This window comes from Nelumbo nucifera, chromosome 5 (assembly GCF_055504915.1).
Source record: "Nelumbo nucifera cultivar China Antique chromosome 5, China Antique-T2T, whole genome shotgun sequence".
NCBI classification, from domain to species: domain Eukaryota; kingdom Viridiplantae; phylum Streptophyta; class Magnoliopsida; order Proteales; family Nelumbonaceae; genus Nelumbo; species Nelumbo nucifera.
Genome location: NC_142653.1, coordinates 80439504 through 80454588, shown reverse-complemented (window position 1 = coordinate 80454588; position 15085 = coordinate 80439504). Strand labels below are relative to the sequence as shown.

The following is a 15085-nucleotide window of genomic DNA, read 5'->3' as shown; positions in this document are numbered from 1 at the left end:
GGTTTTGGGTTCTTTTTGATCTAAATGTTTGAAGAGTATTTGATTTATCAGCATGTTTTAAGCTGATTTTTTTGGGTTTTGGGTTCTCTTTGACTCAAATGCGTGAAGGATGTTTGATTTAAAAACGTGTTCTATGCTGAAATTTCTAGGTTTTGGGTACTCTTTAACCCTAATATTTGAGAGATGCATGATTCTAGAAGCATTCTTATGCTGAAATGGGAGGTGCTATGTGGTTTTTTGAACTCATTTGTGATAGATGTGGCTTAAAGACTTGTTTTAAATGCTGAAATGGCATGCTTCTTGATGGAACTACAATAAAAATGATTTTGTGGTAGTCAAAACCGCCACTAAAAAGTTTACCAGCAATTGACAAGCTACTGCTAAACCAGGTGTCACTAAAGGTTCTAGCGGCAATTTTAGCGACTACTAGTAAAGCGCAGAAAACTGCCACTAGAAATGATTTTTAGCGGCAGTCGACTGCCGCTAAAGGGTAAGTCTCGACTGCCTCTACAAGTTTACAGTGGCAGCCACAAGTTTTTCTAGCAGCAGTTAGTCACGACGGCTGGTAAATCTCTATTTTTTTTTGCACTTACCAAAACAACCTGTAATTTGTTACATATAACCTGTAATTTGATTGTAATTGGATACAAAACTCAAATATTAAATAAACTTGTAATTTTATTCATCCAAATTAAATTTCAATACAAAATAACTTGTTTCTCTTCTTGACAACCATTGGAACTTTAGTCTTACAAGAAAAAAAAGAAAATTTATTCTAATCAGTTCACATGCATAGTACAATGTAGTTTTCGAACTCTCTTCATCTCCTTGTCTTCTCATGTACATTGTAGGCCAAACATCTCATTATAAAGGAGAGAAAAAGCAACAAGTAGGCATAATTATATATCTCAGTGCCTATTTCAAGGCGAATTGATCTACATGTGATACAATAGCAGATTTTCCTCTATAGGTTTACTATCATGAAGTTGTATCACCTGTGGGCTTGGGTCTATGACGAATCCTATGATTTTAACTTCCTTGTGAAATTATAAAATGCATCATAAATATTGAAAACAAAAGAAGAACAAGTACATATATGAGTATAAATATCACTAGTAAGGGTAATGTGTTAACATCTCATAGCCTTAATCATATTGTAACTACGTAAAGCAAATCTAGATTGAAGAACTAAAATCACAGCAGAGTAAGCTAAAATACTAATTCAATGGATGTCAAGTAGTCTGCCTTCTAGATTTTAGAAGACCACTACTGGATAGAGAAATTGAAGAATGCCTCAACTTGTTTGACAAGGTGACTTAAGTGAAGATTAATCATGAAGAAACTGATTATAGAGGGTGAAAAGAGTGTCAGATGATAGATTTATTGTCAAGTCCTCTTGTGAAGTTCTAATCAGAAACCAAGTGGTGCAGGTTGATCCTTGTAAGGTTTGGGCTAATCCTTTTCCACCAAGTTTTTAAATTTTTGCTTGGATGTCATTGATAGATAGTGTTCTGGCACTTTTTTTAAACACCTTAAATCAAGAGGCTTTCATAATCAGTGCATCATGAGTAGAGTAGCTATGAAAAAGATGTGATCCATCATGGCATCATCCGTTTTGTAGCTAAAAGGTCTCTGGTTTCTTATGGTCTTTCTTTTTCAGCTTTTCAAAAGACTTCCAGTTGTTCATTCTTAGTCTCACCTTTTCTTGTTGTCCATCAATTCTAGATGGAAAGAAGACAATGTTATTGTGGAGCATGGTTGCATTTGGAGTTTTCTAGGGCATCTAAAGGGAGAAAAATAGGAAACTTTTGAAGAAAAGTTTAGAAGTGTCATGGCTAAATATTTGTTCTTCATTTTTGGATTGGTCCAAAGCAATACAAAACTCAGTGATTTTAAAAGTTCTTTGTAGAATGGGTCCGATTTCAAGGGATATTTAGTTTGTGATTTGCTCTTCTGATGCAAACTTTCTTTATAAGATAGTTGGGTTCTTTGGATATGATTGAACCTATACATATTTTGGCAAAAACTCTTCTCCTGCTCTTTTTTCTTTTTTTTTTAATTTTCTTGATAATTTGTGTACTCTTTTTTATTTTAATAGCCTTTTCAATAATTATTGAGAAAACTAAAACATAGACTCTCTATTCAATATACACATAACATGCATTTGAGGTTAACCAAACATGTAACCTTGTGTTCAGGATAATGCTACCTATGGAGTATGGTACATATAAAATGCACCAGATAAATTCCTTTCTCAGTCCAGATAAGCTACTTATATATATGTGTTTACACTAGATAAATTTCTATACGCATACGTGTGCAAGTGTGTTATAATGCCAAAGCTACTTATATATATCTTCTAATACCTAAATAACATATTTTGTCTCCTTATCAGGACCTGATTTTAGTAGACCAAAAGTAAAAGTTTGTAAAGGCTTCATTATTTTTTTTTGGAATTACAAGAAACAAGCAAAAAAAAAAAAAAAAAAAAAATAATAGCATAGCTGCTTCCATGTTTCAGCTTCTAAAGATCCTTGCTGATTTTGACTGATATAGAATTGATTCCACCACAAAGACCTTTTTCAGAGGAAATAGTAACAATAACATTTTTCTTGGCATCAATACCTAGCATTACAAAGAACCAAATATAACAAAATTTCAGCAATATTATCTCATAAAAAGTATGAAATGAAGAAAGTGAAAGTGATCCAGTGGTAAACAAGCAAAAATTATGGCTCCAAATTCTAAATCAAGCAAATAAAGGTTGGAGCATAGAGAACTACCTCTGTAAATACAAGAGTTTGTAGATTAGGTACACAATCAAGTAACTTAGCCAACAGATGCAAATCAAATTCAGAAGTGCTTGGAATCACCTCCAAATAATTCGCATTACCAAATATAGGCAGGAGGGAACTGCAATCTCCATAGGTCAGATACTGGGAGAAATGGTGACAAATGCCCATTAATAGAGGATTAAATGAACTACAGTACAAAAACAAAGGATAGAAGGCAATAGGAGGGGATGGTTAAAAGAAGCAAACTTACCTCCATGACCCAACTAGATATTTTTAAAAGCTTGGCTTTAGAGACCTTATTAAGAAGATTAATCAATACAAGACCCAATTCTTTTTCACTCAATTCCGAGTATCTACTGCTAATATCAATTGAAACATCAACTAATGAAAGTATGTTCCCTAGAGAATAGATTCTCACACAAAAATATAGCTCTAGTGTCACAATCCTTGGCATCTAACTTGAAGACCACGTTTTCACCAAGATCCCTACGACCATAATCATAATCATTTATGCATAATCTCTTCAATTCTAGCGCAGAAATGTTGAAAACCTTGAGCTTTTCCCGATTGCATTCTTCTATAATCAACTCTTTAAGAATTGAACAGCTAGAAGAGTCGTTGGGTCGAGTGATCATTAGAAAATGTAATGTCAGTGAAGTTAAAGACTAGAAAGTGAAGAGGCACCGCGATAGATTTGAGTCTTAAGGATTACTAGTTGCTAGTAAACAAGGCAAGAAAGGGAAAGGATTAAACGTCTTTCTCATTCATTTCTTCAAACAATTATAATGCCTAAAGGCTAAAGCACTGCATTACGTAGCATAAAACATTAATGAGAGTAGAATAACCACATACCAGGCAATCTGCCCATCCCAATCATTTACTCAAACCCCCATGTTTTTTTTTATAAAGATAAAAAAGAATCTAAATGTTGGTTCCTAGAATGTCAGAGTATGTTTGACGTGCACATGAGAACAATCCCCAGTTCAATAGAGACGATGAAGAACCAAGAAAGAGAGATACCTGATGATCCTTGGTGGAATTGAACAGAAGATGTGATGAAGAACCAGGATCTATGACCAAGTAGTGACGATTTATCATCCAAGTGTAGGCATCTGTTTAGATTAACAATTTCCTATTATTGAATGAGAATAATAGATGAGAAATAGATGGACCATTTGAAGTTTGGTATCCAATTGAAGCTCTGGTTGTTCCACCTTGTTTCGTACAAAAACCAATAGATTACTATAATTTACTAGGATTCAAGTTAAAATAGCATCTGATAATAAAAAAATGCAAAACCTAAGAACTTCTGAAGATGATCGAAGATTACATTGTCGCGATGCTTTGACCAGATTCCGTTCTTCGATATCGATCCGGTGGAGCACGACAACGACGAATACAACGAAGACGAAGCATTACTATATTGAGCATTTCTCTACACTAGTCCAGGCATTTTCAGGCTCTGGAAAATCTAGTCCTTGATCCTCCAATGCTTCTTTCAGCTCCATTGGGTTCACTGCCCGATATAGATCGAAAACCAATTGATGGACCAACAACCCATAGGGATGCATTGCCACAATGCATGATTCAATGCGCGAATGCCAACTGAACGTTGCGGAGATCGGAATCCAATTGTTCTAGATTGAAACGAATCAATCCTAAGCTGAATCTGATTGCTTTTTGATCAAAATCCAATGAGTTTGTCAGATGAGAGGCCCGGGTGATTAAGAAGAAATGAAATTTAGGGGAAATCCAAAGGCCTGGATGATCAAAATCCAACAAGTTTGTCAGATGGGATATCGAGTTCACCGTCTGATATCCGGAGGCGTCTTTTTGTTGATGAGATTTGGTGCTTTGTGTATTTGTATCATATCAGGGGAGGGAGAGAGAGAGAGAGAGAGAGAATTGATGCCGGTGTCGTTGTTGGATGTCGTCCGATGGTGAACAACGGTTGGCTATGAGAGAGAGTAGAGAGAAAATAGGGCAAAAAGAAAATGAAAATGGAGACCAAAAGGTAAAAAGCCCTATGTCGCGCCTTATTCTATAGCAATAGTCGCTATAATATATAGCGGCAATTTTAAATGATTGCCACTATAAATTATTACTTTTAGCGGCAACCAGCCTTTAGCCCATTTTTAAATTACCGCTATTTCTTGAATTTCCTGTAGTGTGGGCATAGAAAGGTTGATGTTCACAATAAGCATGAGGCTTTTTAATCAAATTCTAGTGTTGAAAGGTTGATATTTATGATATTGAAAAATCATCTATGCTGAGATGTGAATTCTCACATATTTGTTGGAAACAATACTTGAAGGAAATCAACTTTTGAGGATGGGTTTTTAAGATGGAATAAGCTATACATGTTAAATTCAAGAATGTTGAATAATGCATGCAAAGGGGTTGGGTGTTTAGGCTGAAATAAAAAGAGTCACGTTGATCACTTAGGCTAATGGGAAATATGTCACATAATGGAGAAATCTAAAATCTGACTCTTGAAATGCAAATAAAATATGCAAGTTGGGGTTAGGATGAGAGCTTTGGGGTCTTTTAATTTTAGGATGGTAGGTGAGTAGTGTAATTAGATGTTCCTAGGGTACTCATGAATAAAATGCAAACAAATTGGGTACCATGTGTTGTGAGGTGGAATAAATCAGCTTTAGGGTAAAGTTTAATTCATATTTTCCTTATTAATGAGCAATAAAATAAAGACTTAGGCTAATTCAGCTTTGGTTAGTGACTTCATTGAAATCCTTGATTCTTGAACTTGTTTATTATGGAGACAATGGAAGAGATTTCAGCATTGGTTTTTTGAAGTTTGTTGACTTATTATGCTGAAATTAGAGTGAGTTTCTAGCTTCTTAGGTAGGTTTGACTCTTTTCAACTTGATTAAATCATTGGTCTTCTTATTGTGGAGAAGTTTGGGAGAATTTATAGTATTATTTTTTGAGGATAAACATGATCAAATGCTGAAAATGGGAAAAGTTTAAAATCTTTCAAGAAAAGTAATCTAGTAAAGCATGAGGAAGCCTTGAAAGCTCACTTAGAGTAAGAAATTTAGGCCTTATGAGAAGTTGAATAAAGAGTGCCCTAAGATGAAATGTGTCCAAGATTGAAGATAAAAGACAAAAAATGAAAAATAGAAAATAAACAAAAAAAGAAATAAAAAATGAAAGATCAAGTTAAAATAATAAATAAATAAATGTTAATGTTTATGATAAGGGAATAAAAAAGGGGTTTGTTTTTAATAATTTCACATTCCAAATAAATATACTCTCCTAGATTGAAAGTTTAATGTATGTTAATATCTCTCTTGTGTAATTTGTTTTTAGTGACTGTGTTATTTTACTTGATACTTAGTTTTGTTAATCATGCTATTTACATTTGCGATGATGTTGTTCAACTATTGTTTTCTTTGCTTTACTTTTTACATGCTTGATATCATCCATTATTTGTACACACCATTTGCATTAGATTAGAGTGTTCTATTTCCTACTAAGAAGGGGCCGTAGGTGCTAGGCCATTTGGACCGCACTAACAATCCACAAACCAACCACCAACCTGAGAAGCCCACTTGTTTGGTAGGTGGAGATTTGAAGGCTGGCTACCATGTTGGAGCCTTGTGTTTAGAAACAAACCGTGTCGACCCATGTTGAAGATTTGTATGCCCTTAGCTTCAATCTAATTTGATGTACTTTTGATATTTAGTGTAAATAAATAAAGTGCATGTTTGATTCATGTTGTTTGGTATAATTCTGTGTAAGACCCTAAAACTGGACACTTATTGAGACTCGTGTTAGTTTTAAATGTTCATAGCCATTGGATAAGTCTAGGGAGATTTATCCTGCCAAGGCTAATACTGGTGTGCCGCCAAGTGTTGGGATGGCCTGTCTCGGCCACCTGGGTAAGACCCAAGGCACATGCTTATGTGATTACTCGAATCCTTGAACCGGACCAGATTTCCAGTATTGCCCTAGACCTTGGAGACAGATGAGCAAAATTGGAAAGTTACACCTGACCCCTAGACTTGATTATGCCATTTCACTAGGTGTCGGATCAGGCTGTCTTTGATATGTCAATCAGTGAGATCCTTAGCGGGGGTCAAAACCTGGACATGTTGGGGCAGTCTGAGAATTCATCCAAGTGGGTGATCATAGTGACAGGATCAGCCCCTTTGTCAGACAAAGGTAATGATCGGAAATGCACTATCTCTAATGGAAACCAAACTGCCGGCAGTTGATTTCAATCGTTGGAATTTTTGTTTTGCAAAATTTATATATATATATATATATATATATATATATATATATATATATATATATATATATATATATAAACATACGGTTTCGAAATGTTTGCAAATGGTTTTAATTCCTGGGATCCATGTGAGTAGAGAGTGCAACACTGTTCCTTGCAGCCGAGGGAGATGTCATCTCTTGTTGGGCAGTGCTTGATCATTATGGATTGAGAGGTTATGTGTAAGGCCATTTAGGATAATACCTGATGGGCTAATCTTGCACCTGCCCACAGTCCTTGGGTTTTTATAAGATGGCTTGGCCTAGGGACCACTTAATGTAAGTGTTGGGCTCATAGGGTCCATATGATGGGCTTAGGGGTTCACTAGGCTTCTTAGTGAATTCGGCTAGGCCTTGTTATAAAGGTTGGGCCGAACCCATGTGGCTGGTGTGTAGATCAATGCTTGGGTCCCATGCCATACAAAGAAGCCCAACTGGGCAGCAAATTGGAAACCAATTGAACACTGATTATTAAATGGGCCAAAATCCCATTTCGAACTGGGCTGATATGATCACCCACTTAAGGGGCGGATCTGAGATTAAGGTTAGCAAAAGGATTGGGCCTTTAACCTAATCCACTATAGGAGACCAAATTCATATCAGATTTGAATATGGTAATCTCCTGATAAGATTAGGAGTTATCTAACCTAATTTGCAGATAGGATTAAGATCATCCCCTATCCGGATGCTGATTTGGATTGGGATAACTCCTAATTAGGAGATTTCTTAATCAAAAAGAAAAGAGGAGAAACCCTAAGAGAACAAGATCAGAATTCGAACATAGCGTTTTTGCGCAAGAAATCATTCTGCGAATTGAGATTGGATTTCATACATACTCCAGAGAGAAGAGAAACAATTTCAGCTATCTTCATCTCATGAGTTCTCCTCCAGTCGCCGCCATTTTTCTGACAAGATTCGATCTTTGAAGGAAAGAAATCAAGAAATCAGTTCTTGATATCAGTTTTGCAAAAGGAACTGAAAAGATTTGGTGCTCAGAGTTTCTAGAGGATTTTTGCGAAGGATTCAGTGTGTAGGACGCACTCTGCTGGTTCCGTTCCACATACAGTTGTGTCATCTTCAGCAGGAGCGGATCTTGGTGTCCTCTTTGGGCATGAACACCAACTTTGGGAGATACTGCTTCTCTGGATCAAGTATAATTCCTCCATTGTCTTTGGTTCAGATCTGGTTCGATTATGGTTCAAGTAGGATCCTTTAATATTGTATTCTAAATTTAGGGAATACGATTCCTAGTTGGAAGAAGGTAGGAAAATTTTTGAAATTCGTCCACCCATTCCGCAATCTTTATGCCGTCCATATGATGGATCTTACCATTCTTTCAATTGGAGCCTTGTGTTTAGAAACAAACCGTGTCAACCCATGCATCTTTACTTAGAACCCAATTTTGAGTCTAGAATGGAGTAGGAGAAGCTATCCTAGATTTTAGGATAGGACACGTGTGTTGTACACTTTAGAATAATAGAAAAAGGAAAAATAACTAAAGATAAAAAAATAAGAAACAACAAAAAAAGGAGAAAAACCCAAAAAATTATGATTAAAAGGTAAGAGAAAAGCTTAAAAGAACTAAAAGGAAAGAGAAAAGAAAACATAAATAAATATTTTAAGAAAATGAAAAAGTAAAAATTAAAGAAAAAATGATGACCAATAAATGTGAAGGCAAAATTCAAAACTTGGAACTTGGTTCCATTCAACAAATGCTAATCAGTACAACAATTAGGGCAGGTTTTATACCATTTGAGTTGAAAACGGATTCTTTTGGTGCCAAAATTACATTACAAAAATGACTAATTAAACAACAAGAAGCAATAAGCTAGTAAACTCTTAGGCTGTGTTTGGTTTGAAGGAGGGAAAGGTGGGAAACCTTTATAGGTTTGTAAAGTTGTAAAGGTTTCCCTACCTTTCCCTACTTTTTGCTTCAAACCAAACATAGCCTTAAAATTAAGAATGGAAACTAGGAGTTTTAGGTGTTTGGTGGTCCTCGTGAAGTGGGGCTTGAGTGGTCTCACAATGTTAGATCTCCCAGGGCTTGGTGAGTTCGGATCTCCTACCCACAAGAACCCTACTCATGCCTACCCACGTTTCATTACAGTTGTACATTGAGAATACCTCCCATGTTTGCATATGATAGGAGATGTTCTCAATGTACATTTGTAGTATCATGTGGGTAGGTGTGGTCAAGATTCTTGTGGGCAGGAGAATTTGAATTTGGGCTTGGTATGATCTCGCAGTGGCTCATCCGTGAGGCAATCTCACAATGTGGAGAGAATTGCTAAGCAGGCGTGTCTTGAGGTCTCGTTGCATTTGTGATCTCGCATTGTCATAAGGTGCATTCTTCCTGGCCTTGCTGTGTTGATTCTTGCTCTTTGCAATCTTGAGGGGTGCACATTTTCTTTCTTGGATCTCGCAGGACACAACCTCACTCCTATCTTTTCTTTATCTTGATTTATGATTTTATAATCTGCGATTCCATGAGCTGCACTAATATCCCACTCTCTTACTTCTGGTAAAGTTAGCGATAGATGTACTCATCCGGTACATCCTACGTAGAGTCCTTGCATGGCAAGGCTCTACTCGATAATGATAATGATACATGTAGAATCCTTGCATGGAAAGGATCTATTCGATATTGATGTTGTATTTAGAGTTCTTTTATAGTAAAACTCTACTCGACAAACTTTATCTTGTAGTTTTTAGTTTGGATTTGATCACTTATAACCAAAAACAACTTGTATATAAATATTCTAACGATACCCTCGGCTGAGTGAGCCATTATTCTCTATTTTCTCCTTGTTCTCTATTATGGTGTCAAAGCGCTTGTAAGACCAATGCTTTCATTTTTTGATCTTTGGGTTTGCTCTTCTTCTATTCTCTTCATCATGTCCACTATATCGAACAATGAGAATTCCTATGGAGTCTCTTCGTCATCAATCGGTGCCTTCTTACCTAGCAAACATTTCTTTTAATTGATCTCAGTGAAAATCAACGACACAAACTATATATGATGTTTTTAGGTTGAAAATGCTCTTCTTGGTCATCAGCTGGTCAGATATGTTGACGGATCGACTCCTTGTCCATCATCTTTGACTGGTCAAGCTCCTTCCGCACAAGAAGCTACAGCTATTTCTTTTTGGAAGAAACAAGATCATTTTCTTTTTAGTTGGATGCTTTCCTTGCTATCTGAGACATCTCTCTATCATGCTATTGGTTGTAAAACCAACAAGGAAATTTGGGTTTGGAACATCTCTATGCACCTCGTGATACTACAAGTGCAGTCCATCTTTGCAATGAACTTGGCAACCTTCAAAAGGAAAACTTGTCGATGACTGATTATCTACAGAAGATCAAACTCTATGCTAACAAGCTTGTGGCTATTAGAGAACCTCTTACCAATTCTCAGCTTATCCACCATGCTATTCATGGGCTCGACAATGAATATGATGCTTTTATCACTGTTGTTACTACACGTCCCAATCTTTCCTATGCCAATTTGCAAGGTATTCTACTTACATTTGAGAATCGTTTATCACAATCTTATCGTTCTCCTTCCACAGATACTCCTCTTGCAAACTTGGCATCCAAAGATTGTGACAATAAACCTATGCCTTGTGATAATGGTTCCACCAAGCCCTCTAAGTACAACAAAAATCCCTATCAAATTTGTGGTGGAAAGAATCATTCTATTAAGTACTACCACAAACTTCTCAGTTTATTGGGTTTTCTGAAACCGCGACAGTCATCCCATAAACCGTCTGTCTATGTCGCCACCGGCCTACTTCTATTGACGCCTAGTTTTCGGATTCTGGCACCACACCATCTGACATCTGAACTAGGCAATCTTCAACTTCGAAATTCATATGATAGTTCTAATAAAGTGACGATTGACAATGGTCTAGGTTTGTCTATTTAGCACTCTGGTTTTATTATTTCTGGTGCTTCTAGGCTACTCTACATGAATGACATTCTCTGCATTCTGGATATCAAACTCAATCTACTGTCTGTTGCAACATTTACTGCTGATAATAATTGTTATTTTGAGTTTCATCCCTCTGAGTTCTTTGTAAAGGACCTGCGCACCCAGAAGACTTTACTGTAGGGTCCGAATAAAAATGGGATGTATCAGCTTTATTTTCCTTCTAGTTCAAATCAGACTAGCTTTCCTCTTGCTTGTGTTGGTGAAAGGGTTAGTATGGATATCTAGCACCGAAGATTGGGTAATCCATCTCCGACACTCACTTCTAGAGTTGCATGTGATGCTTATCTACCAGCTACGGAACATTCGATATCATTCTACGGCCCCTGTCAACTTGGCAAGAGTCATCGTCTTCCTTATTCTCATAGCAGTAGCACTAGTTCTTTTCCTCTTGAACTTATTCATTATGATGACCTTCCCCTATTACTTCTATTTTTGGATTTCGCTATTATATTATTTTTATTGATGATTTTAGCCGATTCATTTGGATGTTTCCCATGGCCTACAAATCTGAAGCTCCATCTATTTTCTTGAAATTTCAAAGACGTGTTGAAAATCAATTTGGCTCTAAGATTAAATTCTTTCAAAGTGACAATGGTACTGAATTTAAACCTCTCAGAAATCACTTTCTTGCGTGTGGAATTGAACAATGTATTTCATGTCCTCACACGCCAGCTCAGAATGGCAGAGTAAAACATCGACATCGACATATTATTGAACACGGTCTCTCTCTCCTTGCTCAATCATCCGTTCCTCTTGATTATTGGTTTCATGTCTTTTACACTACTACCTATTTAATTAATATCTTGTCATTATTTTCTCGCAATGGTCGATCCCCATGGCATGTTTTATTTGATAAGACCCCGAGTATCTGCATCTATGGGTCTTTGGGTGTGCCTGTTTTCCTATCTATATGGCCCTACAACTCTCACAAATTGAAATTCCGCTCCTGAAGTTGTGTTTTTCTCGGGTATGCTCTTCATCATAATGGGTACTATTGTCTTGATAGACCTTCTGGCCGCATATTTATTTCTCGGCATGTCATATTTGATGAATCTCAAATTCCGTTCGCCTTGGGTACCTCAACATCGTCATCATCATCTCCTTGTTCTGCTCTGATTATTGGACCACCACCAGTGATTTCTTCTTCTCCTATTGCAGTCAACTCTGCTACTACAAGCCCCACCTCATTGGAGCCTCTTTCTGACCTATCTCCTGACCCACCTCCTACACCTCCTCGGTGTATGACTACTCACTCTCAACATGAGATTGTTAAACCCAATCCTTGCTATGCACTTATTGCCAGTCGTCTTTCTGAGGTTAAACCTATTTGTTATACAAAAGCTCAGAAAGATCCACAATGGGTGCTCGCCATGGCTAATGAATATCGTGCTCTCTTACAGAATAACACATGGTCTCTTGTACCTCCTCCAAGTGATAAGAACATTATTGAAAATCGATGGGTTTTTAAAATTAAAATAAAGTCTAATGGATCAATTGAATGTTTCAAGGCTCGTCTTGTAGTCAAGGGTAACCATTAGGAAGCCGGGATTAATTTTGATGAGAAATTTAGCCTTGTTGTGAAACCCACTACTATTCACACGTTATTTTCCTTGGCTATTTCTTCTAGCTAGTACATTCATCAAAATGATGTATCCAATGCCTTTCTTCACGAGTTTCTCAATGAGGAAGTCTATATGAAGCAACCTATTGGTTTTGTTGATCCTCGTTTTTCACACTATGTTTGTAAGCTTCGTAAATCTCTATATGGATTCAAACAGGCACCCAGAGCTTGGTTTCATTGACTTCGTGATCATCTGCTTCAACTTCAATTTGTTGCTTCACGTAATGACCCCTCTCTCTTCTTTAAACAGACTGGTGATCATATTACTCTTGTTCTGGTCTATGCCAATGATATTCTCGTTCTTGGCTCCTCTTCAATAGCTATTCAATCTCTCATTTCTCAATTAGCCTCTGTTTTTGCTCTTCGGGACCATGGACCAGCTCATTATTTTCTTGGTCTTGAGCTTCGGTGCTCTTCTTCAGGGGTACACATTTTCCAACATAAGTACATTTAGGACCTTCTATACCGTTGTAAGCTACAAGATGTTAAACCTGCTTCAATGTCCATGTTAGCCTCGACTCGTTGGATGCTTCTACCGGTACTCCCTTGTCTACTCCAATGTTTATCGGAGTACAGTTGGCGCTCTTCAATATGTTACGTTGACTCGACTTGAAATCTCATTTGTAGTTAACAAAGTCTGTTAATTCATGAAGTCCCCCACTAATGTACATTGGTCTGCTATCAAACACATCTTGCGTTATCTCAAAGGGACGATTGATCATGGCATTTTCTTTCATCATGCTTCTGTCGGTACTCCCTTGTCTACTCCAATGTTTATCGGAGTACAATTGGCGCTCTTCAATATATTACCTTGACTCGACCTGAAATCTCATTTGTAGTTAACAAAGTCTATCAATTCATGAAGTCCCCCACTAATGTACATTGGTATGCTGTCAAACACATCTTGCGTTATCTCAAATGGACGATTGATCATGGCATTTTCTTTCATCGTGATTCACCTCACACTCTTGAGGCCTTCTCCAATGCAGATTGGGCCAGTTGTCCAATTGATAAAAAATCCCAAAGTGGCTCTTGCATATATCTTGGCCGCAATCTTATTTCCTGGAGTTTGAAGAAACAAAAGGCTGTCTCTTGTTCCAGTATTGAGTATGAGTATTGCACACTTGCTTCTACTACCTCTAATATCACTTGGCTTTCTATGTTACTATCTGAATTGGGTTTCTCCTCTTCTCCACCTATTCTCTGGTGTGATAATCTAGGAGCTACTCATCTTGCATCAAAACCGGTTCAGCATGCTCGAACGAAACACATTGATCTTGGTATCCATTTCATTCGGGACAAGGTGGTCAACGAATCCTTAATCATTAAGTTTATTCCTAACGAGGAAGAGGTTGATGATGTCCTTACCAAGCCTCTTCCCTCTTCTCTCTTTTACACATTTAAGTCCAAACTCTTAGTCCAAGAATTGCCGTTAGACTTGCAGGGGGTGATAGATGTATTCATCTAGTACATCCTACGTAGAGTCCTTGCATGGCAAGGCTCTACTCGATATTGATGTTGTATTCACATAGAGTTCTTGTATAACAAAACTCTACTGGATAAACTTTATCTTGTCATAGTTTTTAGTTTGGATCTGATCACTTGCAACCAAAACCAACTTGTATATAAATATTCTAATGAAACCCTTTGCTAAGTGAGCCATTATTCTCTATCTTCTCCTTGTTCTCTATTAGTTATTAGCAACGGTAGGGGTTGAAAGGAAGGCAAGGTAATGGACAATGAAGAGGAGTGATGGAGGATGATTTGACCTGACCAACTGAAATGATGGCACATGAACCTGACTCAGCACAAGCAACAACTCAGGAGCCTGGCTTGATCGCGACCAAGTAATGAGTCTGTAGAACAGCTTGCTACGTCATAGTTCTCTATAGGGGGAGCTCGCTGCAACACGAGCTCCAGATCTCCTGAGCTACTGAGAAGGGAATAATCCAAGATTATTTCAGCTTGCGAGTTAGGGAAACCAGCTCGCTCCAGCACTTGGGTAGAAGAACTGCCCCAAAGACCAACCTTGATAAGGGTTACCCCGAAGTACCCCTAAGAGCTTACTACAAAGTAGTTCGCGGCAAGGATAGCCCACTACGAAGTAACTTGTGACTGTGATGCGATGCTCTCAGGAAGCTTCCATTTGACAAGATCATACTCGTCAGGCTGCGCCACGTCTCTCGACTGATGGCGCAGTCCCTGCCCGATTGACAGTCTTCCCCACGTCTCTCGACAGATGGTGGCGTGCCTGTCCCTTCGAAGATGTGTCACTCAACCAAGCGGTTAGTACATTGTAATGATCGCCTGCGCCGCTCTGGCAGGTAACGGCTGTGACAGAAGCCCAGTGGCGGTTACGCCTGATTTGACAAGAATGCCCCTATA

General features: G+C 37.7%; 1 long non-coding RNA gene across 5 annotated transcripts; it reads right to left on the bottom strand.

Moving 5' to 3' along the window:
• Positions 1-658: 658 nt before the first annotated feature.
• LOC148791931 (uncharacterized) lies at positions 659-4967 on the bottom strand. Of its 5 annotated transcripts, XR_016076108.1 has the most exons (4): positions 4126-4851; positions 3816-3907; positions 2784-2913; positions 659-2625 (listed from the first exon to the last, which is right to left on the bottom strand). It is a non-coding gene; the product is annotated as an uncharacterized LOC148791931 (long non-coding RNA). The 5 variants fall into 5 exon arrangements; XR_016076105.1 differs by having other exon boundaries at positions 2784-3907; XR_016076104.1 differs by lacking the exon at positions 2784-2913.
• Between the last annotated feature and the right edge of the window lie 10118 nt (positions 4968-15085).